Here is a 25,214-nt window from a genome sequence, read left to right on the forward strand (position 1 = left end):
CAAATTTATTTTCCGTTTGTATTGACAAGCTTGTCTTGAGGCTTTTCCGTTTCTAAGAGTTAATCAGGCCTATAGTATGTTTTCTATATACCTAGCGATCTGGTTGTGTGGTTAAACTAAACGAAGACATTGATCCTTCATCTCCAATACTCAACGATCGAGCACGGTTTTTATAGACACAAGCTACCTCTTATTTATTGTATGTACCTTTAACTGCATTCCGTCCGTCGGTTTTGCAACCAAATTTAAACTCAAATTTCATTATCATTATTAATTAATTAGCAGGAGCAATGTACATGCATTACACATACCATATACCAAGTTTTATAAGTTTATCAAGTATTTGCCAACAATTCGCTTAATTGTTCGCTGCCAACGAATGTAAACAATTCGCTGCCAACAATATTTCATTCCATTCGCTTGGTTAAAATACTATCATTCGTGCTAAATGACATGTTTTTACGTATATTATCAAGTCGCTGCTAAAAACACAATGAGTTGAACGATTTTTCTGCGCCGCACAGTAACCAATTCAGGAAATAGGGTGAATGAAATGGTTTAAAAAAAATAAAATACTTTACACTTTTCCAGCGCTTTCCTTTTCCTGTGCAACGGTTGTGCCAGCGTTCGAGATAAAAACCATACTCATGGATCCCCTTTTAAAGCCAAACAAGTGAAATCCAAAAATATTTTCCAGCTTTTTTTTTTTACTTCTCCCTGACATCCTCCGGTGAATGTATTTTTTTACCTCCCGAAACGGTTTTGTTTAGACTTTCGTCCATGGCTGTACGGCTACAGACCAACAGTTTCACATCCGGTCGGTACTTTCCCACCACAGTTCCTAACCGGCAGCCGTGCCAAAACCCGGCCAGAAGCTCTCCAACGCGTTTGGTCGGTCGGTGGTTGGCAAATAATTGTCTGGTGCGAAATCGCGACCACAACGTAAAAAAAAAGCCGCCCAGTGCGCTAAACAGCAACTATCACAGCAAAGAACAAATGCACTCACACAATACACACGACGCCACTGTGTGGGGAATTGCAGCAAAAAGGGCCAACGCAGTACAGCGATCAACGCTATCAGTGCCAGTGATAGCCTTGTACAGTAAGACTACCATGAGAACAGAGGGTGGAACGACCGTGCCACTGCAAGGTTTACGAGCGATGGCTTTTTTAATAATCCGAGGAAGGATTTTATCCCCGGACGCAGTACCGCTATTGGGTTGCTGCAGAGGAAATCCTTCGAAAGATGTAGCCCCCAATGAGAAACTCGCGGTTGGAACGGTTCTTGGTTCCCTTCGGCAGGCAAATTGCCTCCTACGAGAAAATCCGGCAAAGCCTTTGAACGTGCTGCAGTATGGTGGTGAAGTGGCCAACCCCACTGGGGAATAGAATACGCTGGCGTTCGTCCGGTGCTTCTATTTAAGTGAAATTATTATTAGTTTTCCACTCGAGACAATGAGCGGAAAACAATGGCCCAAAGGAGCCAAAAGGAGATTCCGTGCAAATGCAACGCTCCCTCGCGTCTAGCGTCTGCGATCAAACCGAAACCAAACAGCGGGATGATGAAAAAACAAAACTTCAATCTCCCACTTGCACTGAAGGGATGCAGTTTTCAGTTCTGCAACATCGAGACCAAAGAGACTAGGGTCCAGTGAAGTGGGCGCTCTGGGATATGCTTGTAAAAAGTGCCTCTGCAAACAGTGCGAACGTCTCCGAGGGAGAGACAAACAAACCAAACACTCGAGCCGCAGCCTACAAACACATACACACCCATGCCCACCCACACATCATCATCATCAAAGACGGTGGCGCCTCGCAAGTGTTCTCCGGTCCGGTCCATGTCCTGTTGTCGATCCTCTCGGGACTAGTCACTTTTCCACTACGAGTGACACTATTCCTTGTGGGGCTTTTCGGTTTCCACTTTCACTTACTCACTTCTCCTTCTTCAGTGACCAAAGCGAACGACCAAGTGACCGCTCGTTATGATTTTTCCATTCCAAAGCAGTTTTCCACGTCATGCTCCACGACGGTATCTGTTTGTTTGCTACTGGATTAAATTGTCGCCGCACCAAGGGAGTCGGAGGATGCAGTTTTATGTGCAGAAGGATTGCCTGGTATCCTTAAATTGTTATCCTTTTCGTTTTGTCTTCCATTTTGCAACTTGTGCATACCGCCTTCGTGCGATTCGTGGTTGTTCTCCGCGCACGATGGCCGTTACTCACTTTGATGAGGATAAAGCTGGCTCTCCTCTGGCTGTTGCTTGCTTGCTTTCTGTTTGTTTGTTTTGCAGATTTTATATTCTTTACGTTGCTTTTGTTTGGCTTCCTTCCCTTGATTGTTTAACTACACACACACACACACAAAAAACGCGACCAGGATGACAATGTGGTGGGATGCTTCGAGCAAAAAGGGCAAAACTGACTGAAAGCCGACCGCCGATTCGCTCTAACGAGCTGTTTGCCAAGCGCCAACAAAAGGGAATACATAGAGCGAATGCCCTGTGAATGCTCTTCTTATTTGGATGTAAATGAATACGCGATGTCTCACCATGAATTGCTGATTTCTCAGCAAATGGTTTTGGACGATATGATAACAGTCGGGTCTCATTATTTCAATAATTATCTGGATGCTTCTATGTTATGTTCACTATTGTCCTGCATATCTTCGAAGCTATTAGCCACAGTTATTTAAGCTTAGACAAGTGCTAGGTCGGCTAACATTTTTCCACGAAAGCAGAATTATTTTAAATTTTTTTTTGCTGCTATTTACTCTCGTCAAAGCACAAAATATCTTAACTTCAAATTGAATAAATCCCCACAATGATAATGATAAACTTCCTTTCCTTACAAGCATCCATTTTTCAATCAATTGCATGAAACACTTTATTCGCGTGCACCAAATATTTTCACCATCCCAAACAGTATGTGCATTAAACGCACCCTTAAAGACGCTGCTTATGACACTCAGGCACGACACTCTGGCTCGTTCGTGTTTACGCTTTAATCACTCTTGGAGGGCATGAAGTGCTTTCGCACTCTCAGGATGCTGCATTAAAGTGAACCGTGCTCGTTTATCACCAGCCAATTGGCTGTCGGAGCAATTAAAGCGTTCCTCAGCGTTCATCCCAATTGGCAAGCCATTTCACAAACCCCAACTGTCATCCTTCGGTTCACAAACCTTCTTAAGCTCGTTTGCTGCTTCCCGCATGGTGTACTTCGCCGACTAAACGATCCACCCGAAATTGGGCAGCACGGACCGGTGATGCGAGTCCCGCTTTGCAGACCCGTCCAATGCAACCGACTGCTGGCTCGTGAAGCTTACGCCGCTCCTTCTCTTCAACCAGGTTTGACAGGACCGTGACAGGACCATGGGAATTAATTAGCAAACTGGGAGCACTGTTTAAGCAGATACAGTTCCGCTAAATTAATTTCATCACTCGGTACCGTTGATTGGCAACGCTTTTTCTTCTTCTGGTGCTGCTACTATTCGTGCTGCAACCAAATCCTGACAGGTCGACTGAGCGGAGCAACCGAAGGAAAAGAACACCGGTCGCTCCACTGTGAAAATATTGTCCAAAGTAATTAAAATTTCCATTTTTCTCGCGATTGATAACACCATCGGAAGGAAGTATCGCTTATTGATGAGAGATGAAGGATGAATTATAATAAGAAAATGTAAAGCGGATTGAGAATCTGGCTGGCCACAAACTGCACCGTTGCTGACGTTGTAAATGACATACTCATTTCGAGCTCTTGTTCATAACTACTTGCTTCGTTACGATCAATTACATAACGGATTACGAGAAATTTTTATTAAACAAATTATTTTTAATTTTGCACAGTGACACATAAGTCTACTGTATTGTTGCGTTTGAGTTGTTGTAAATGTACATAGAGATGTACAAATCTGGATCTAACCATGTACTTTCGAGTACACAACACCAACTTTCGTGTCTAAATATATAAATTGTAAATAAGAAATCGAGTTACAAACGATCATCTTTTATATAATGTGTGGTATTTTGCTACAATAAGCAAACCAAAATAAAAACAGCCGTATCTCAACTCACCTTAATTCTATGCTAGTGTCAGTGCTGCTAATAAGATGTAATTGTTCGTACAATTTATTTTAGGTAGGACTAATTCAGTTCAACTTTTGTTTTATAATTAACATTTGAAAGGGAAAAATAAATTTAACAACAACACCTGACAAGAACCTGACTTTCAGTAGGGATGCAATTCACGGAAAAATTTAACATCGACAATGTTGTACAAGGGGCAGCCCTGGTGGTGTGGAGGTGAAGAACAACCATTCCGTTCTTCATAAGACAGGACTGGGGTTCAAATCCTATCCGGACCATCTCCCGATGGGATATCCCGAGCAAAGACTGACTATCCAACTACTTAGTATCGGATAGTTTAGTATGCCATTCGGTGACCGGCGGCGTGACCAGTAGGTCGATAATACAACTAGAAGAAGAAGAACTTGATTAATTTCCTTGCTGACTTATGGTCAGAGACTAACACCATCTAAGACCAAAGAGTTCAATCCTGCCTTCGGATAGAACACACGAGCCTGGCGCACAATAACTCGACCGAACTTGACATTGATGTAAATCAATCCAACAACACTCAAACAAAACACAAAGCTTTTTTGATTTTGCAATGCAAAACACAGCCATTAACAACTAAATTTAAATTATTTCTTGAGTTTTTTTATTAAAACAGCGACACATGCACACATGTATATATGTTATAAACTGTTTTAACATGTGGATGTTATAATCATCGTCATATTTCCTCTTGGCAATTGGGACGAAAGGAAGTGAAATTAAAAAAAAAAAGGTACTGACCACAGATAACAGAGTGCTATTTAGCTTCCTTAATGCAACCCCGCTCTAAAAGGAAAAAAAAGATACAAGTATGATGAGTAGCAGTCTCTATGACCAAGTTATTTTTTTATATGCTACTAATTTATGGGTACATGGTTACAGAGTAGACAACAGCTGCGCACGTCGTCGACAACACGTCGTCGTGACATGGCCCGGTCAACAATAGGTCTCCAGAAAACTCGATCCCTTGCTGCAGCTTCCCATCCGTGTAGGAACCCGATCTGCGACAGGTCACCCTTCACCTGATCCAGCCAACGAACTCGCTGTGCTCCCCGACGCCTCGTGCCGAACTGGGGGTCGCTGACGAATACCTTCTTGGCGTGGCATGAGTCCGGCTTCCTCATAACATGTCCCAGTCATCGTATCCTGCCGGTCTTTGCTATCGTCAGGATGTCCGGTTCTCCGTATAGTTCAGCAAGCTCGTGGTTCATCCTTCTTCTCCACACTCCATGCTCGAACACACCGCCAAAGATGGTCCGAAGGATGCGTTTGCATCCTCCGCTCGGATGGTCCAAGACTCGTGGCCATATAACACAGCGCGAATCAGTCTGCGATATATCTCACATTACGTGCAGTCTTGAAGTCTTCTGGATCTCACCAGACGATGAAGGCCGTACTAGGCACGATTCCCCTACACAATACGTTTCCGGATTTCGCTGCTGACATCGTTATCCGAAGTTACGACAGTCCCAAGATAGCAGACCTCCTCTACTACCTCGAGGTTGTCGCCGTCGACTAACACGCTACTTCCCACTTGGGCTCTATCACGATCAGAGCCTCCGGCAAGCAGGTATTTCGTTTTCCTCGCATTGATCATCAATCCAATTCTTGATGCTTCACGTTTCAGTCGGGCACACCTTCGCTGTCGTCTTGCCAACGATGTCAATGGCATCTGCGAAACCAAGAAATTGAAGAGACCGGTAGAGAATCGTGCCACGGATGTCGTTGTCTAGCCCCGCGCTTCGTATGACACCTTCCAAGGCTATATTGAACAGTAGATAGGAGAGTCCGTCCCCTTGCCTCAGACCCCTGTGAGATTCGAACGATTCCGACAGCATGTTCGATACTCTCACTTTGCACTGCATCCCATTCATGGTGGCCTTTAACAGCTGAATCGGCTTTCCAGGAAAGTGGTGCCGCTGCATTATGTTCCATAGCTCATTTCGATCTATGGTATCGTAGGCCGCCTTGGAATCGATAAACAGGTGGTGCGTAGGGATCTGGCGCTCTCGGCACTTCTGGAGGATCTGCCGAATACAAGTCTTCGGCAAGTCTGCAGAACAAGATCTGGGACAGGGTCTTATAGGCGACATTAAGGACATAAATGACACGTTAGTTCGAACTCGGCCGCCAGTCCATCACTACCAGCAGCCTTGTTGTTTTTCTGCTGCTTGATGGCGCTGACAACTTCATCCAGAGATGGCGGAGGCACTTCGTCCTCTGCACTGTTGCTGTCAATGATGTTGTTCCTGCTGTGATGCTGCTACTGTTGGCTTGTTTTGTTACTTGCACCAACCTCTCCTGTCTCTGCTCTGTTCAAGTGTCCTTCGAAGTAGCACTTCCACCTTTCGATCATCTTCCGCTCGTCTGTCAGGAGATTTCCGTCTGCGTCCCGGTACATCGCGGTATTCGTTCCGAAGTTATCGTATTAAGGGCTGAACACACAGTAAGACACAAAGTAAACCACAGTAAGTAGCAGTTACAGGCAAACCCAAAATTATTACATCTAGCTAGTAACAATTACAACAAAAGTGAAACATCCTCCTACTTTTACAACTGGTTTACAGACAAATACAAGATAAACAGCATATCTTCGGTGAATATTTTAATTGATCATCAATTTACTCGTTAATTCCAAAACTCCAAAAAAAAAACGAGATACCTCTCCTACTTCCTGTTAGTTTATTAATATCCCAACCACTGTTATGGCAAGTGTACAAAATCCCCTCTACAGATGCGGTCGGTGAACACCTACATACTAAATTTAATCTTTGTTCGCACTGGTGTTTAGTGTACATCCCACACTTACCAAACCTTTCGCTCCACTTTTACACCCACACTGTTCTGAGCTCAATTTACTGCCTCATAAAATTGCCACCCAACCACTAACCATGGGCCCTTCTGTCGTGGCAAGCAAGTAAAAAAGATACTCCGTAAATAAATAATCCAGTTAGAGGCATCAACGCTGCTCGATCGTGTACACCTTACGACTTACAATCAACCACCACGGCCAAAAGGCCTACCGGACCGGAAAGGAGATCTCTTAACGAGCCCAAAAATCAATCATCCTTACGAGACCGCACGCCCGTCCTATGGGCCTATTGATTTACCGAAATTTGTTTTACGTGGCTCCGAAAACCAATTACCTCTTCTATTATTTTTGCTGTCGTCGGTACAGCATCGCATCGGGACCGAACACACTAGGCTGTAATGGTTCCACACCTTTCCCAAGCATTGGTTCTACGGTGAATGGATGCATGGAAAGCAGGCCAGAGCGCCCGCCGAGGACGACACAAGCGCATTTACCGATGGATGGCAAAGGAGGCGTTCCAGCAAATACCACCCGGAACGCATCGTTACGGGCGACAGAAACGCTCCGGAAGCCTTGCAGTCATCGCGCATGTAATTGTGTTTATAAAATATTGATTAACGTTGTTAATAAAGTTTATGATAAGTAAATGAACGTTATTATTCGCTATTACGTTACCGTCAACGACCCAGCTCGGAGCAACCTAGGAGAAGGGCTACCGCTCATCTATGGCACTAAATTGCTCCCCGAACGATGCTGGCGTGCGCCTAGACACCCAGAACAAGTGCTCCCCAAGTGAAGTGGTACATTCAGAAACCAGTGGGGTGTAGAAGCTGCAGGACTTTACTGTTAACGTCCGCATGCGAGAAAACAGCCATCCAAAAAGATGATTGTGAGTGAACAACCCACTCTTACCTATGGTGGGCATACTGAGCCCCAGGGATGTGCCCATCGGAAGGCTGCAACTGCAAACGTGTATGTCCTGACACTGACCAAATGTGAATCTGCTTGCGTTCACACACACGCCTGTGAGGAGGCCGATTGCAAACCCTTAACGAAGTGGCAAACATCGTGTTCACAAGGCATACGCAGTCACCTTCCAGGTGCTACCGCGTGTACGAACAACGACCGTCCGCGACCAAAAGGGTCTGGCGCGCAGTGTTGCTAGTATTGCACAAGTGCGCTTGCATCGGGGTAGAACGCATCCCCTCCATGCGCCTGCCGGAATCGGAGGCTAGCGGTGCCGAACAATGTTTACACTAATTGCGGTCATAAATTTATTTGTTTCCCTCGTGTTTCGACCACGGCGTTTGGTGCGTTTGTATGTGTTTGCACGTGTGTGAGTAATATTTATTTGTTTCCTGCAATCTGTGAGTAAGGTTTTGCTGTTTTTATTTTATTGTTCTTTAGTTTTGTTTTTTTTTTTGGGTCATGACGCCTGCAAACGTTTATGCATACATTTATTTTTACTTTTAATCATGCCGTTTGTGCATTTATAACCAACGGGATAAGATACCCACCATGACACGCACCCTCGCGAGTAAACAATCGGTGAAACATACCTGCTGAATATTCAACTTCATGATTCATTCATTATGTGCCCAGAGGGAATCAGCGGAAATGTTCAAGATTCACTTTATTGTTCGCTCTTCAATGGAAAGGTGACGCAAAACTTTTTACTATTTTACTTCATTTTTATCAGTTTTACATGTTTTAAATCTTATTGAGAAATTCAATAATATTCATAACTCCTTTTTTCGATTGACACGGTAATTTTACTCGCTGCTGAATAATCAATAAGAAGTGCGGGGAGATGATTTATACAGGTTTCAATATTCGATTAAATTTTGACAAAACACCAAACCAAAAAAATATTATTTTGCATTCCAATATGACTGCTTAAATGTGTGTTTTTTAATTACCCTTTTGCCACTATTTGCAAAATTGAATGCTATTCTTCTTAACCAATATTGCTTAATATACATCAATAAAACCTTGCACAAAGAAATAAACAGTATGCATTATTGTACAAAGAAATGCTAATAGCAATGCTTCCTTTATAGCCATCGCATAATCCCGCACATTCCCACCCTCTTCTTCCAGACCAGCCTAATCACATCATTGCCTTGCGGCAGTTTATGGCGTGAATTTTACTTTTATCAAGCACAAACAACCTGACATCCTGCACACTAGCCCTAGCAGGTATGATCGCTGCTTGATGTGTTAATCGAAAGCAAAAGAACGAAAACGGTACACACTTAAGCGACCCCCGGTGTTGCCCTCACTTAACGGTACTCCATGCAATTCCACCTATCCTAATCGACACTTGAAAATGCAATTGAACACAACCCGCCTGCTTCGGGTAACACCTGCCGCGTTCTTGCCCCACCGTGCGTTCCATCCATTGCCCGGGCACGGCATCTTCTGGACCGACGGGATCGAAAGCGAACGGAACACTTCCCCATCATCATTATCGTCATCGAAGCTGAAACTGATGCGTTCTTTAACCCCAGCAATAACCGGCCATGCTGCCCTGCTCCACCTTCGGCTCACTTTCGGTTTTGACATCATGCGTATCATCATCATCATCATCGTGCCCTCCTGTCAAACCGTTGCTCCAGCACAAGAGACCGTGCAAATCCCGCAAACAAGTGCGCTTCTGGCATAGCTCGGATTCCTCCCAGCACGGTAAGATAGGGGTCGGAGTGGAGTGATTGCACAAAAAAAGGCAAACTAGCAAACCGGCTACAAATTGATTCCGACGAACTGCAATAATCGATAGCGAAAAGAAGAAGAACAAAAGAATGTCCGGGAGTTGGAGCATCCAACGTCCACCTCTTAGTCTGGCCGAATCCGCGCCGGATCCGATGGTACTTGTGTCAGATCGTTTCTGAGTGTTTCTTTTTTTTCCTTTCTTTTATTCGTCAAGCCCTTCCACCTTTCGCCCTTACGACCATGCGGTCATCGCCATTGATCTACCAACTAACCGTCCTTGTTCTACGAGATGCATCTAGGATGGGATGTGCAATACGCAAGTGCGACCGAGAGCATGCTCTTATGGGCCACGGACACGTTGGGATAGGGCAGGGTCCAGCGCAGAAGAGTAGAACAGCAAAAAAAAACGAGTTAAACATGGTTTTGCACCGCATGGCATCGATCGCAGACACATCGACACGCATCGCCTTCGGGTCTGCAGAAGGTATGTGCCTGTGTGCGTCAAAGTGCAGTCCCAACATGATTTCTCAACAAGGTTGTGCACCTTCATCCTCCTTCTACAACAAACCCCCGCTTCATCCTCCTGCTGTTTCCTCCACCACCGGGCATCCCAGAGCAAGAAAGGCTGAGATAAAAGTGAAGATGCGTTCAGCTGAATCGCATTATTTCATATCTAACCATTCTGTTCCTTGCATTATTTTATGGAAGGCCCCGTAGGCCCCTTTGTGTAACGAGCAGGCGGCTGAGACAGCGGTAACAGCATCGACAGCTATGACGCCAGCGAACATCGAAGGTTAGCCTCCCTAACGTCCGGAGGTCCCTGCCAGGTGGACTCGGCGAAGATCGGTGGCGGCCTGTTTGGCTTTAATAAATTGCTATTGTTTATTTATCGCAACGCAAGGAAACAGGTACGACGGATCTCTGTGCTTCAGCAATTCCTGCCGAGATACTACACCACGACCACCAAACTCTGTGCTTCGTTTCACTTGTTGCACCGGGAAAATAAATCGACCAATACCCTGCACACGCTTCGTTTTCCTACGCTTTCCATCCAGCTGGCAAACATTGTCGCCCAATATCAAACACGGTAATTTTATGTTTATTGGCTAAAGTCACACTTGTTGGTCAATTCTGTGAATTCTATGCTTTAAAAATAAATGGAGTGATGAAAAATACACGCAAAGGTGTTCGGCCGTATGCTTTAATTGATGTCCTTAGGTAAACATGTAAAATCAAATAAAATTGTCGCTTCCGCATCGTAGCTAATTTTTGTTTACTCAGTCTTTTATTTGTTTGTGAACACGTAGCGTATGATTCATAAAAAATATATTTCAACTGGATAAACACAAACTTAATCGATTAATTGCATAAATATTTCACCTGGTGTGAAATCTTTCACTTCGATAATCACGAGAATTTATTTTCTCTCATGATTTTTGATACTGTGTATTGAAAGCCTCTTACTTCTATGCTAATAACGAAAATTTTTACTAATCTTGCCAACATTGGAATTCGGGGGCAGGTTTAAGATCCTGTGGCTTTGTTTGACCATTTAAGCCATTCGACTTTACAACATCCTGTTTCTGCTGGATTATTTAACGATTATCCAATGGGTGCAGCTCCTGGTCGGCCAACAGTATTGGAAATTCATTAAAATGCATTAAAGGTAATTGAGAATATACGAGGACCAAATCATCCATCGATATGGCGATTATTCTTCTTATGGAAGGAGATAGACTTCTACCCGCGTGCCGGTCTTTTAATTAAAATCGTCTTACTGTCAAATTATTGTAATTTTTATTCTCACCCTGTGTAACAACAATAGTTTGTAAAGTTCTAACTAGTTTGAAATCGTCTAACGTTTCTTAAATTAAATTTCCCACATCACATCAAGCATAAGACTTAACTGCGAGCAGATTATTTCTCACTACAAAAAATAAGACATTCTGCACTTTTACCTCAGCTCCTATAAAGGTGTTAATGATAACAAGAAACCTTTTGTAACGCTGCCAGAAAAGTAATCCCCAGGCTATCCCAGTTGACAATGATTAAAGCTATTCTCTGTGCTTATTCGCACCATCCCTCCGCATAGAAAACCGGAAGTGCACCACACAAAACATTTACCAACCAACGGATTTATAGAGAATTCATTAAACACATTAAGCCATTTTGCTGCATCAATTAGGATTAGCGAGCTCACACACACACACACATACACCTACACATACCCGTCTACGGACGAGGAGGATATCTTCACCAGCATTTAGACATTGCACCGCGCACGAATTAATTATTGTAATTATGTAGCAGACCTTATTTGTTGTCACTCCATTTCTCAACCAAGGCCTGAGAATTCCCATCGTCCTCCCTTGCAGACCTACCAGCACGCTTGCTATGAGAATGTTCAATGTTCATGCGAGATAAAACAAGATAAACCATAGCGAGAAGTAAGGCGAAAACTTAAAAAAAAAGAAAACAAACAAACAAACAACCTTTCCTGTTTGCTCATCGCAACGAAGATACTTTTGTTTCGATCATCTTGGCCCAACCCATCCCAGCCAGTATCCATCGGTGAGCAGGCTACCGTTGCGAATGCGCCATGCCGATGCGGTGCAATGCATTTTTAAGTGCATCAATTTAAAACAAATTATTCCGAGCACGGGAAAGGCAAAGGTAGCAAAAAAACAACATTGGAAAGGCATTTAGGTAATGGATACCGGTAGCAGCAGCAGCTTCAGCACCAGGTTCTGCAGCCAAGCTGCAGACTTAAGCCGCAGTTGAAAGAGATAAAAAAAAACGGACACGGATGAGCACACGGTGAGCAATTTCCTTGACGTCACCACCACCTCGAGATCGGCAAAGTGACGCTGCGTCGTCTACTGTGAAAAATGGCGCGTAATTACTTGCAACTCTACGGCCCCACGGGCGAGATGGAGGACCCTGTTTTCCCTTTTCCGGACGGCCGGTACACGGCGACATCAGGGCTGTTCTTGGCCGTAGTTACAAACACCCGGCAGCAGATAATTCACATCCTAACGATCTAACCTTCCGGTGGGTTGTGGAAGGGACGACGCTAAATGATTACATCCTAGGACCGGTGAGGATGTCTGAAGTCTGAAGCTTTCGGGCTGATTGAAAAATTATGAAAATTTTCTCTGTCTCTCTCTCTCTCTCTTTTTCTCTTTCTCTATCTTTCTTTTTCTCCCTCCCTCACTCCAGCCTATCCAAGCGTCCCGCGATTGTGACGCGTTGTTTGAGATGATTTAATCAACCAGCTTCTTTGCTATCCGAGCTTTGCCGACGGGGATTTTCTTGAGATCCAATGTTTGATCACTTTTTTTCGCCATTCAGCGCTTACTTTACTTTGTGCAGCACCGTTCATCGACATCTGCGTCTCCTCCATTCCAGCTCCTGTTTGCCAATGTCGATCATCGACCGATGATGATAAAGACCAATCACCGCCAGCCCTTCTAGTCATCGAACGATGGCTAGGGAGTTTTGGCTAGGTCCGTGCCATGCTACACCATCGGGACGGATTGGTTTGCGATACGTGTACGAGTCAGTTCCGCCGAGCTTAACCTCAATGTAGGGATGTAGCAAACTGGGGAGCAAAATTCGATTACACCTACTCGTATCCAGCACCCTTCGAGCGACAATTTTTCACCACACTTCTCGACGAAAGCGATCCCAGCGCGAATTCGGGTTCGCGCGTTCGCCAACACCGTACCGTGGATGGATTTTTACTTGGATTTTTCCCCATTTTCCACACGCTAAACGTGAGAATCAACCAATAAACGTTCGGTCAATAGTTGGAGCCAACATGCTGAAAGAAACCCAAGCCACCTTTGCTAGCGGTGATGCCAATCGAGAACCCTCTTCATGTTCTCAACCTCAATGTTCAGCGTTGCCAGTATTTGCTTTCAAATAAAAGCGACCACCCACCATACCAAACTCAACCCATACGGATCAGATTTTTCGACACCGAAAGCGGGACCATGTGAAATTCCAACGCTCACAAACCGAATCTGGTGCAATAAGAGATTGAACGAATTAATTTAATTCTGCAAACAATACGACAACCCCTGACCATTATTGTCGAAACGACGACGACGACGACGACAATAGAGAATCCTCCAACGGTGCTTATCTGTTTTGTGTGCCTTTTTTTCTCTCTCTCTTTCTGTTTTCATTAACTCTAGCAAACATGAACACTTTCTGCGCAAAGCTCCACCGATTCGCACACGGTACAAAATAAAAGTACAGCTGCAGCTGATAAAACGGTGAAGGGCAAAAGGATTGAAATTAGCAATTAAACTGCACTTCGGAAATAGTCAGAAACTGTTTTGCTACCGTAGATTAGTGCTAAATTTATTGGAAAACTCCTACGTGAGATTGCTCAAGCGAACGCTTAAGTAAGTGTTGGAGGAACAAAAACGCCTTCCCGTGAATCATTGTACCAAATTTGCGCGTATTTTAGTTGGATAGTGGCTGCGATAACCTAGAGACAGATTTAAAGCATTCGGGAACTAAACATTTTGGAACAAGCCCAATTTTATCATAATTTATTACACTCTGCTAGCTGATGCTTGAACACGCCAGGGCGAAACAAATGCTGCAAGTGCGGACGTGCTAAATTGATGCTGGCAACACTGCACTTGATGTTGCACCAAATTCGACCAAAGCGTCTCTCTACACCTGCCCAAGTGCTTGACCAGATTGTAAATTGAGTTCATTATCCATCGTCTGCTTGTGTTGTTGAGATGCAGCGCCATTCTATCCGTCCGAGATGGTGAGGAAAACCGTACTGGAAGGAGTATACAACACTAGAGAAAGGATTTCTTTCCAGCCCCAAAACAGGATAATTTGATAGTTTGTACGTTCTTTTTTCGAGCAACATCTCGACAGCACCTGAAAGAGCGATGCAACTATGCTGGGTAAACCGTTACTTACAAGAGTGATTGTTAGCTTTACATAACCGAAAACAAGCTCCTAGACACCAACAAAACTCTCAATTACCGCCTCACTAGTTCCAGTCCCGAGAACTCCGGGCATGACTACGCTAAACGATCGATTAAAGTTCTTCCGTTGGTGCTCATCATTACCGTTCGATCAGCACGAAAGAGGAAAGTTAATGACCAAAAAGCCATTCATACGGTGTCATTTGTCACCGAGGACTTCGTACATCACATCCTTCGGGAGAAATCTCTTGAGGTTACAGAACCACTAGAGCAGCAACAAAAAGTAGCTGACACCACGGTGCTCGAAAGAGTGACGCCCGCTGAAACTGGTACGCTGCTGCATGTTACCGGATGCTTCACACACACACACCAGTGATCGAAACTTTCAGTCTCTGGCTCTAACGAACTAACGCAAAGAGATTCATTGTGTGCTAGTTTTACCTCCCAAAAAAAAAGCATCAACAACCCAACAAGCCCCAAAAAATAAAACACGAGACTCGAAGGTGTGACACAGAAAAATAACAGACTGCAGCGATTAAGTGACATTCTACTAAATCGTGCCCTTCCGGTGAAATCTCGTCCTGCCAACGTGTTCGGTGCTGTGTTGACGACACCTCAAAAGCCTCCCAAAAGCTAACGGTGATGGCAGGAGAAATTCGAACCCCGATCCCGAACACGCTGAGTTAAATGCAGGACATCTTGATAAGAAAAAAAAAAACGACCAGACACTAGGCGTTGGGGTACGAAAAATGAACTCACCGCACGAAACAAATGGTGACTCCCTGATGGTTTTCGCATCAGGCAATCCCCACCATCCATGGGCGCAACGGCGCCATCACACACCCAGGCAAGGGAAAGATTTTTCGCTGACATGATTGATTGTTGCACAGCCAGTGTTCGGCTTCGGATTCGGAAGGACACGATTAATTCGCAACAATTAGGTGAAAGGTGGACGGCGACAAATGTGTTAAGATATAACGCCGTAGAAATGAGCCTAAACGATTGAAGTTACTAAATCAAAGTTGTTGTACTGTGGTTTTGGTGGACGAAAAAAATGTACACCACGTATTTCGGTATTTGGACGACTTTCTTGCATATTTTATGCTACATCACCCAGAGAAAATATAGTTTAGTTGGGGTCCATACCATATCAAATTTGCTGTTCGGAGATGGAAAGTTCTATATGAACTTGGAGCATCTTGCGAGCTCGGGCAAGAGGACTAATAATATTCAGAATCGACCTCGACATCAATGTTTCCAGTTAGAGGCTTCTAAGGTAAGATATGTTGTCAATTTTCCTTGTTGTATCAATTCTAGTCCAAATAAAAGGCTATTATTCAAAACATACTGCCCTTCTGCATTCTACACTCAGCTTCAAAATTACTTCAAGAAATATACGAAAAGAAAAAATCTTAAATTTGTTTAAAAACATTGAGACACTCCACCCTCCGATGCACTCAACATTGTATGCATGCGAACACGTCACACTGTCACACACGGCCCTCCACCAAACCATCTTCGATACCAGCTGTTCTGGTAATGTCAAGGTCAACTCAGTCGACCAAGACCAATTAAACCCCAGCGATCATTACCCTCGAACGATGACCGGCCACGGTCAAAGCGCGTGGACCAACGTCCCGCAGAAAACGCTTGACACTGGGTGGTAGGTTCGTTGCCGTTTGTCAAAGAATGTCCTATGATTGTCATCGCCACAGGTCGTTGGCTAGCCGGGATCAAGCGATCGAGATTTTGAGCACAGGTTCAGTCCTCTTTTTTATATCTTAGTCTCATATGTTCCGGCTGATGTTGGTTTGAAATGTAACAAACTTTCCAACATGATTCACCAACCTGTTGCAAAGCGGGGACTATCAAGAATAACTGGATTGCTGGATGTCTTATCCATCCATCCAGCTTTGGGTGAGCAATCGTGTGGCTGTGACTTTTTGGTACCTTCTCGGGGAACGTTTGCTTGACGGAGCTTCTGCGAAGAACGTCATCATCGCATTGATGTTACGTTTGCTCTGAAATGGTTCCAACCCCATCCCCAATTCGCAACCCAGCCCAAGGAAACGACCCAACAAAAAGGGCTCACCACAACTGGTACTCACGCTTTGTTTGCCCGGCACGCGTCTTCACGCCGGTAATTACGTTTATGCAAATTACGCTCCAATTCCACGCTCCACTGTTTATCAATTGTCGCCCTTTAACACCAGCGGTTCCTCCTGCTCTCAAGGCGCTCGTCCTCTTGCGCAGCGAACAAACTTGGCTGATTATAATTTTATTCAAATACGCAAAACCTGCCCTAACTCGTTATGGTCGCGGAAAACTGTAAACACATTGCTTGCCCCGTACCAACCGACCCTTGTGTCCGATTTGTGGCATCTTCACTGCCGTGGTTTAAACTCACCAAAGACTTTCTCTCAAGGATGCCGATTTGTCTTCCCAACGGTGGCAAAGTATTATTTTTTTACTTCCACCAATACTTGGTCTGATTCTTTGTTCCGCGGAAACACATTGTTGAAAGGAAATTCAACTATTTATTCCGGTTCATTATGAGGAAACAAAGTAATTTAATGTATATTTAGATTAGGTGACGTCAATTGTGCTTTTCGCTGTCACAGAAAAAAATATCGAACCTCGTGGCCAGATCTTTCGGAAGATAAAGCAGTTGCTGTAATCAATATTTTTTTTAGAATTTCTGTTCTATTAGGACCACGATAAAGCCACGTAGGGCCGGATCTTCTCTTCGTCCGCAGGACCGACCATCCAGCTGCCCTTATATCCAAGTCAGGCGAAGTCAGTAGTGGTCGACCATGACCTTCCGAGGTTGTAGAATCAATAAACAGTTAAATCTGACTTTATAAACAGTTAAATCTGACATATTAAAAATTACTTACGAGCAAAACGAGCTTATTTCTCAACAAATTTTAACAATACATTTAAAAGACAAACACTCGACGTTCAAACTCATTTAAATCGCTCATCTAAATGCAATTAAAAATGAAAACAACCTAACACGAAGCTTGGTTTGGCGGCACAGGATACACAATCGCACCAGTGCTATTGTGTACATTTGTCGTTTCCACTCTGCTTTGCTCCAAAAAATTATCATAAAAGGAATCGCTTTATAGCAATACGGCCTGGCCGTCCCTGATGAATAAAAAAAAAAAAAAAAAAAAAAAGGAATCGCTTTATAACCGATCTCTAGGGAGTTGCCGTTTTATTCAGCGATTCTCGCAAGCGACCACCAGATTTCACTGTCGAATCCCTTTATCCTTTGATATTGTTTTATAAGACACCTCGTTTAACACTCCTGCAGCGCTACTGCTGCTGCTACTGCCGAGTGTTGCTCATGAATTTTTAAAGCATACAAATTTATTAAAGAATCTCCCCTTTACGACGCGGACTAGCTCATTATGCAAATGTAGTCAGGATGACTACGAGATGAACTCTTGTGCCTCTATGCCGCTGTTCCGATGCCATATCCTTCCAAGCATAGGGCCAACAAACAGATGTTGTTCACGGTCTCTTGCCATGTGCTTTCCTCCATAGCCTCCCTGCTCCGACGCCATTATCGGGGGAAAAGAAGCAAGCGTCCACCACCGACAGATTGGCTTTGGTTTCATCGCATAGATTGCTCGGATAGTCCTAGGAATCGAATGCCCGTTGCAGTTGTAAAAACCAAGCGCTTGTTCTCGTAAGTCCATTCCAGGCTCCCGCGGGCCAAATTCAATTCAACCATCCGTCGATATGTGCGCTCCACCGGGGTCCTATCGTGCGATGTGCTCTAGAACTATTGACTGAGAACTGATAAACTGCATCATCGGGTCCCCGTCCCTCCTAGCCCACCGAACTTGCTATAAATAGCCGTTCGTACACTGCTAAAGAGCACTGACTCTGTGCTATGGAATTCAACGCACGCTCTAGTGGAACTAGTAAGTATGCCTCCAGGGCTTTCTCTTCACTTATCGCCCCTGCTGTTCCCTTACAACTACACCTGGAAGACATTTTTCGTGTCTGCTTCGCTTGTCTGACGGCTTGTTTGACGCGTATGGGCACACATGTTTTCTTCATGTACAATTATACTACGATTTATCTCTTACATTTTTACGCATCGCACGAACAAACGATCCTCTTTAACCTGCGGTGCACTAGCCGCACCTGAACCACTATGCCTCTAATAACGAGCCACCCATCCTAGAGTGGCGTTAAAATTTGACAATCAATTAAGCAAATTAACTTGTAGTTTGATGTAGAACTCCGCCACATCCCTGCAAGAGTGGCGAAAATGGGCGAAGTCCAGTACATTGCCAACTGTCCAAAACAAAGTAACGATTGTTCGACAACACAATCAATCATCTGCAAGCATGACAGCGTCCTAATGGGAGCACGGATACATATTTCGCAACACATTGGCTATAATGATTTACACCAACAAGCAACTCATTATGGTTGATGATGTAATTGAAAGAGAATGAATCACACCACGAATTCGGGTGCTGGCGGGTAACTCGTGTCCGTTGCCCATTTGAAAAACAAATATGAAGCGCACGGGCTATTTCGCTCAGCTGATTGCCTCGATTGATCCTTATATCTGTACAAATGAAATATTACTGATTCAATTAAATTAACACTTCTTTAACGATCAAATACATCATTTGGTATTTCATCGTCAAGTCATACAAGTTATCATTAGCGTTTAAATGTATTCAAAATGTTCTTTATGTGCTCTGTCCATCGAATGCCACTTGTTTTCAAAGGTTTCAATTGATTTTTCAGTGCACAATCGAGGCTTGCGGTGACCCCAGGATAACAAATTCTAACAAGCTTCGAAAACTTGTATTAAAACAATCAGTGGTCTAATACAACCAGCGACATTTTTATGCTCTAGTATTGAGCGGACAAGACCACAATACAGAGTTTGAAAATATTTTTAAAAAATAAACCAAGAGGCCGACCAATAGTGCAATACAGCAGGTGAAGAACGCTCAGTAACATGTTGTACATTCAATTCTATTTTTCGCAACTACTGTTCATCCGCTCGTCAATTGCTACATTTCGATTCGTATACTTTAATGATTAAAAAGTAAAATTTAATAAACTCATACCGTTACTATTACTACTACGACAATGTTGTGTCTAATTAAATACTCACTACAAAAATATACATTTTTAAAATTTACACACTACAGACAAGCTCCTGTTAGGAAGAAATAACCATCCCTAAACGCAACCTCACCATCATCTACCGATTCCAGATGAGCGTTTGCTTCGGAACAAACGATCTACACGCTTGAGTCAGCAAAAATTACGCCCGCCAGCAGAAAAGCAATCTCTCGCTTGACGTGTTGCCGGAGCTTCTGCTTCTAGTGATATTGCCTAGATTTTCACCCGACATGGCAGCCTGGCAGGCTCGGTTGACAGGAACAAAATGAACAGGACACTTTGCAGCACCCAGTTCCTGGAACGCCAAGCAAAAAAAAAACATAAACCAGATTCCGAAGAAACGCCAAACAGAACCTTCATGCTGCGTCGTGTGATGGGTTCGCTCCAATACACTGCGGAATCAACCAGGACCAGGAAGAGGCGTCTGGTGGTTGCGTACGGGCAATGTGAGACAATGATATCTTAATAAATTACTCTATCGTTTGCTTCAGACATTTGCTTTTTCCGAAAATCTACTCCATTCACGGGACGGATTGTTCTCCCCAGCAAAAACGACTATTCGAACCGGTGCAAGAAGAGAACAGAGGAGCAGAGCCGCCCGAAATGGAGCCGACTTTCACGTAGCCTTTTACATGCCGTTCGCCGTTCTAAGTCATCTCGGAACAGTCAGTGACGCATACTGTTTCGTATTCGGTCGTTAGTCAAGCTTTTCTGGCAAAATGGATTGCATTACCACTCTTTGAAAGTGCTGTTAAGAACGCTTTTATTATGTCCTGCTTGGTAAACGTGTTGGCTGCTGAGGAAATACACCACACAAAGTTACTTCTAAACGCCAAAGAGTATTTCAATAAAAGCGCGCAAAATGAACTAAAATAAGGTTGGAATGAAAATAATCGTCCAAATGAAATAAAACATTGAAAAATAAAGACGAAAAACAAAATAACCTATTTTCGCTAAACATTACAGAACATCAATATTAATGAAAGATTTTAGAAAATGATTTTGCAGATTATTTACGTAATTTTATTTACAGTTGAGTATCACAGCTCTCCGCTGTATAGTCAGTGTTTCCAAAATTAAAAAAAATCGGTGCTTATTTTTTACTGTTACAAAGTTTCTTTTATTTCAATTTACAAATTTCTTTAAGAATCTAGAAGAAAGTTTTATTGAAAGACTGGGGCTTTAATTGAAAATTATTTCAATTAATTTTTGACATAAAATGACCTACTCAAGAAATAAGAATATGTTACGAATAAGGATTTAAGTGGGATAAGTGCTTAAACACCTAAAAATTTGTATTAGCAAGAATGATATCATGATAACATCCGCCATATCATAAATATTGAGATACAATGCTTTCTAGATGAACTAGAATTATTTTGAGCATATTTTAACTATACCCAAGATCAATTAGATACATTTCTGAATTTTGAATATTTTTGAATGTGTATATTCCATACAGAAACAGGAGCCGCTGCAATGATGACCTCAATATTGTCCAGTGGCAACAACTCGCCAGACTCCTGTGTGATACTCTTGAGACGTGGTATGTCCTATCACGTTGAGTGATGGCATTAATACGTACCTACCGGCCGGGATATACGATTGACAGACAAACAGTGTTGGATCATCAGTGCTATGAAAAACTAAGTATTATAAGCATGTAATTTTTAAATTTTGTGTTCCCATCATCTTTAAATTTCAAATTCTAATTTAACCATACGGCTGCTAAAGGCCACTATGGACGGAGTACAGTGCAAGGTGAGAGTTTCGAGCATGCTATCGGAATCGTTCGAATCTTACCGGGGTCTGAGGCAAGGAGACGGACTCTCCTGTTTGCTGTTCAACATCGCTCTGGAGGGTGTCATGTGAAGCGAGGGCTTCGACATCTGGGGCACGATTTTCACCCGATCTCTCAATTCCTTAGCTTCGACGATGACATCGACATCATCCAATAGAATTGGATTCATGATCAATGCAACGAAGACGAAGTACCTGCTTGCCGCAAGCTCTGACCGTGATAGAGCCCGACTCGGAAGCAGATTATCAGTTGACGGCGACGATCTTGAGGTGGTAGAGGAGTTCTGCTACCTTGGTACGATCGTAACTTCGTACAACAATGTAAGCAGCGAAATCTGAAGGCGCATTATTCAGGGGAATCGTGCCTACGGACTCCACAAGATCCTGCGATCCAGAAGACTCCAACAACACACGAAATGCACGATTTACCACACCCTTATACGTCCGGTAGTCCTCTACGGGTACGAGTCTTGGACTATGCTGACGGAGGACGCCAAAAGGACTATCTTTGGCGGTGTGTGCGAGTAAAGTGTGTGGTGAAGAGGAATGAACCACGAGCTAGCTGAGCTGTTTGGCGGTGTTGATATCCTGACGGTAGTCAAAGCTGGAAGGATATGTTGGCTGGGGCACGTGATGAGGATGCCGGACTCATGCCCCGCCAAGAAGGTGCTCGTCAGTGACCTGATCGGCACGAGGCGTAGAGGAGCACAGCGAGCTCGTTGGCTGGATCAAGTGGAGTCAAACCTGTCGGAGATCGAATGCAGCCGTGGACGGAGGACTGCAGCCCTAGACCGAGTTTCCTGGAAACTGATTGGACACCTAGCCATGTCGACACGACGTGCTCAATCCTGAGCAGGCCAAGAACAAGAAGAAGAATTTAACCATAATTTATTAAAGAGAAGTAAATCACTAAATCCGTATTCTGGTTGTCAAATTGGATGTGTGTCCGATAGCGCAAAAAGCTTAACAGTTGACGAGAGCTTTTAATATTATGTTTGCATTACAGCGTTAGAGTCCAGTTATCTTTGATTTTCAACATTTTTCAGATATTTTTTTTGGCCATGAAGGCCATTGAAAGATAATTTGAAACCCTTAATAGTAAAGACTTGCTCCGAAGTTTTTTTATTGAACAAAAACAACCCGGGAATTAAATTTCATAAATCTGATTAGGATATACCTTATGGATTGCTTTTACGATTTACTTAGACATCCACACTTGTTTTGGAAATTCACAAATACATCTATTATACTGTTGCTAGTTATAATGTTACTATTATGAAATACATATTCATATTTATTCATAAGTCACGAATTAAATCCAGTCTTTTGCCACTTCAATTGATTTTCTTTGACAGCTAGGATTGTCGTTTCTAAAAGAAATATAACACTTTTACTGTTTAAAATAACGTTTTAGTCGATATGTGATTAGACAATGATTTGTTTGAAAATTTGAAAGCTAAAGAATCGTAATTGCCGTTACAATCTTTCATAACTATTCGCGATTGATTGGGCTTGATTGAGACTTCAAAAAGCGTTTTGTTCTGTTCTCTTAATGCTGATAAATTCTTCCACGATAAATTCTCCAACCAACAGTGAACTAGGCATGGCACTAGGCATCAGTCCAAGTTCAAGTTCAGGTGCAGGTCATAATGGATTACTGGCACCATGCTTCGGAAAACCCGTCAGACCTACCACCCAGACACGTAACATCGCATGCTTACGATCGTTTCCAATCGGTTAAAACGCATAATTATGGCTGCAACAGCTGTTAAGGCTGGCAAAACGTAACGAAAAAAGAGGGGTATAAAACTGCATAAAACAAAAGGAAATATCGCTTACCACACTCTGCCACTAGTGAGCATAATTTATTAAGAAAATGACCATATTTAGAGGCCCCTTCTTCGCTGGGTGGCTTCAACCGACGTGCATCACGAAAAAGCCGTGAGGAAATAGACTGTTATATTTTACGACAATGTAGTAAGCGCTCTACCGCCATGTATTGATTGAATAATGATAGATAGATGGATCGGGGAAGGCTTGAACAAGCAGCACTGGGAAATGGCTTCACTCTTCATCAACAGATACTTGACATCCGTTATATGGTAATGTAACGCACGGCCAGCTGCAATTTTTTGTAGCAAACCTTAGTATTTTTAATGCGTTCATTGCGTGCGGGAGGAAAAACCAACACTCGATCCATATTAGATAATGAACCGGTCGAACGTAAGATCTGCTCCATCGTATTACTCCGTACAACATCATGAAGGATGTCGCGTGACAAACTAACTGGATGCTGTACAACATTCAACGCAGTCGCACGGAGGTCTGTCAACTTTGCTACTTCACGAACCACTCCGAACACGAAGCTCCGAACAACGACGACGATCGGACGCTTACGTCACAGCAATCATCCCCTTCTTTAGCCTTCCTCCCAAGCTCCAAACCGCTCGACAGCTCCGTGGGAGCTTTAGTGGCGTCATCGTCACGATCGCAAACGAGCACGCGCGTTCAAGTTCAATGCTGAGGCCAGTCTTCAGCAATGCGGGGCGGCACGTTTGGCGTGTTTGTCGTCTCTCCTACTCTGACACTAGTAGGAAGCTACCGTCGCGCTTCGATTGTACGTGTTTGTTTACCGCCGGATCGTTTTGCGACCGTGTGCCACTAAGAAGCATCCACCACAGTCGACATTGCCGCTGGCGGCCAGTTCCATCACTCCTTCAGGTTTCACACCCTCACCATCACCAAAGTGAACGAAAACTAGCGCACCACCTTCACCGTCACCACCACCCCTTGCCTTTTCGGGGTGTGCTAAACTGGATTCGTGTCCCGTTGGGGCTTCGGCTTGTTTGTCTCCCGATTCTCCCGAGTCAAAGCAGAGCTTCCTGTAGGATGTCTTCAGAAAGAGCTTTCCGTCTCGCTCGCGCTATCCCTCCCATTCTCTCACTCCGATCTTTTGCGCTTGCGTTTGATCGTAGAATGAGATTTTTTTTTCTATATTGCGTACTCGATCGCATGAGCGCTTCCCGAAGAAGAAGCATCAAATACGCTCTCGCTCGTTCACCAAGCTTTCGGGTTTTCTCTGTTGACCCCCATGAGGGAGGTTCGATCATGCGAACGGGGAGGAAAAGGAAGTAGAACCGCCGGAGAACGCGATCGCGCGAATGGTTGGCCGAGTCCGACCAGGGTGGACGGCGCAGAACAAACGCGATCCGCGAACTGCCAAGCTGCGATCCCGAAGAAGGTATATAAGTAACTGCTGTAATCAGCACCGGAGCAATACTTTGTATCTGTCCGCGACTGGCCACGGTCACAGGCGCAGTCCGACCGTTTGTCCGCGTGTGTTTGTGCGTGTTGGAAAGAAAAAGTGTGTGTCTGTGTGTGTCCGTAAATCAGTATTCCTCTGATAGGATCTCATCTAACAACGATCCTGACAGTGAAGACGATCAGTGGCTAGTGGTTAAAAAAGTGTCTAAGGTATTATAAAACTCCTCAGAAAGTGCCAAATTGTATGAACTTTGCTCTCGATTCTGTGATGCCCTATGGGGTGAATTTGGGTGAACTGTTTCGAGAATACCTTTCAAACACAGCCAAACAGTAGAACAACCAAGGTAAAACGGAATTACGGAAAATTAATTTCACAATACCTACCGATCTT

The 25,214-nt window shown here is 43.8% G+C and overlaps 1 protein-coding gene across 1 annotated transcript in view; it reads left to right on the plus strand.

Annotated features, from left to right (window-relative positions):
* Positions 1 to 25,214, plus strand: part of LOC126557466 (polypeptide N-acetylgalactosaminyltransferase 16-like) — a 359,463-nt gene that overhangs the window by 330,459 nt on the left and 3,790 nt on the right. The gene's annotated exons all lie outside the window — the stretch shown is intronic.

This window comes from Anopheles maculipalpis, chromosome 2RL, assembly GCF_943734695.1.
Source record: "Anopheles maculipalpis chromosome 2RL, idAnoMacuDA_375_x, whole genome shotgun sequence".
NCBI lineage: Eukaryota > Metazoa > Arthropoda > Insecta > Diptera > Culicidae > Anopheles > Anopheles maculipalpis.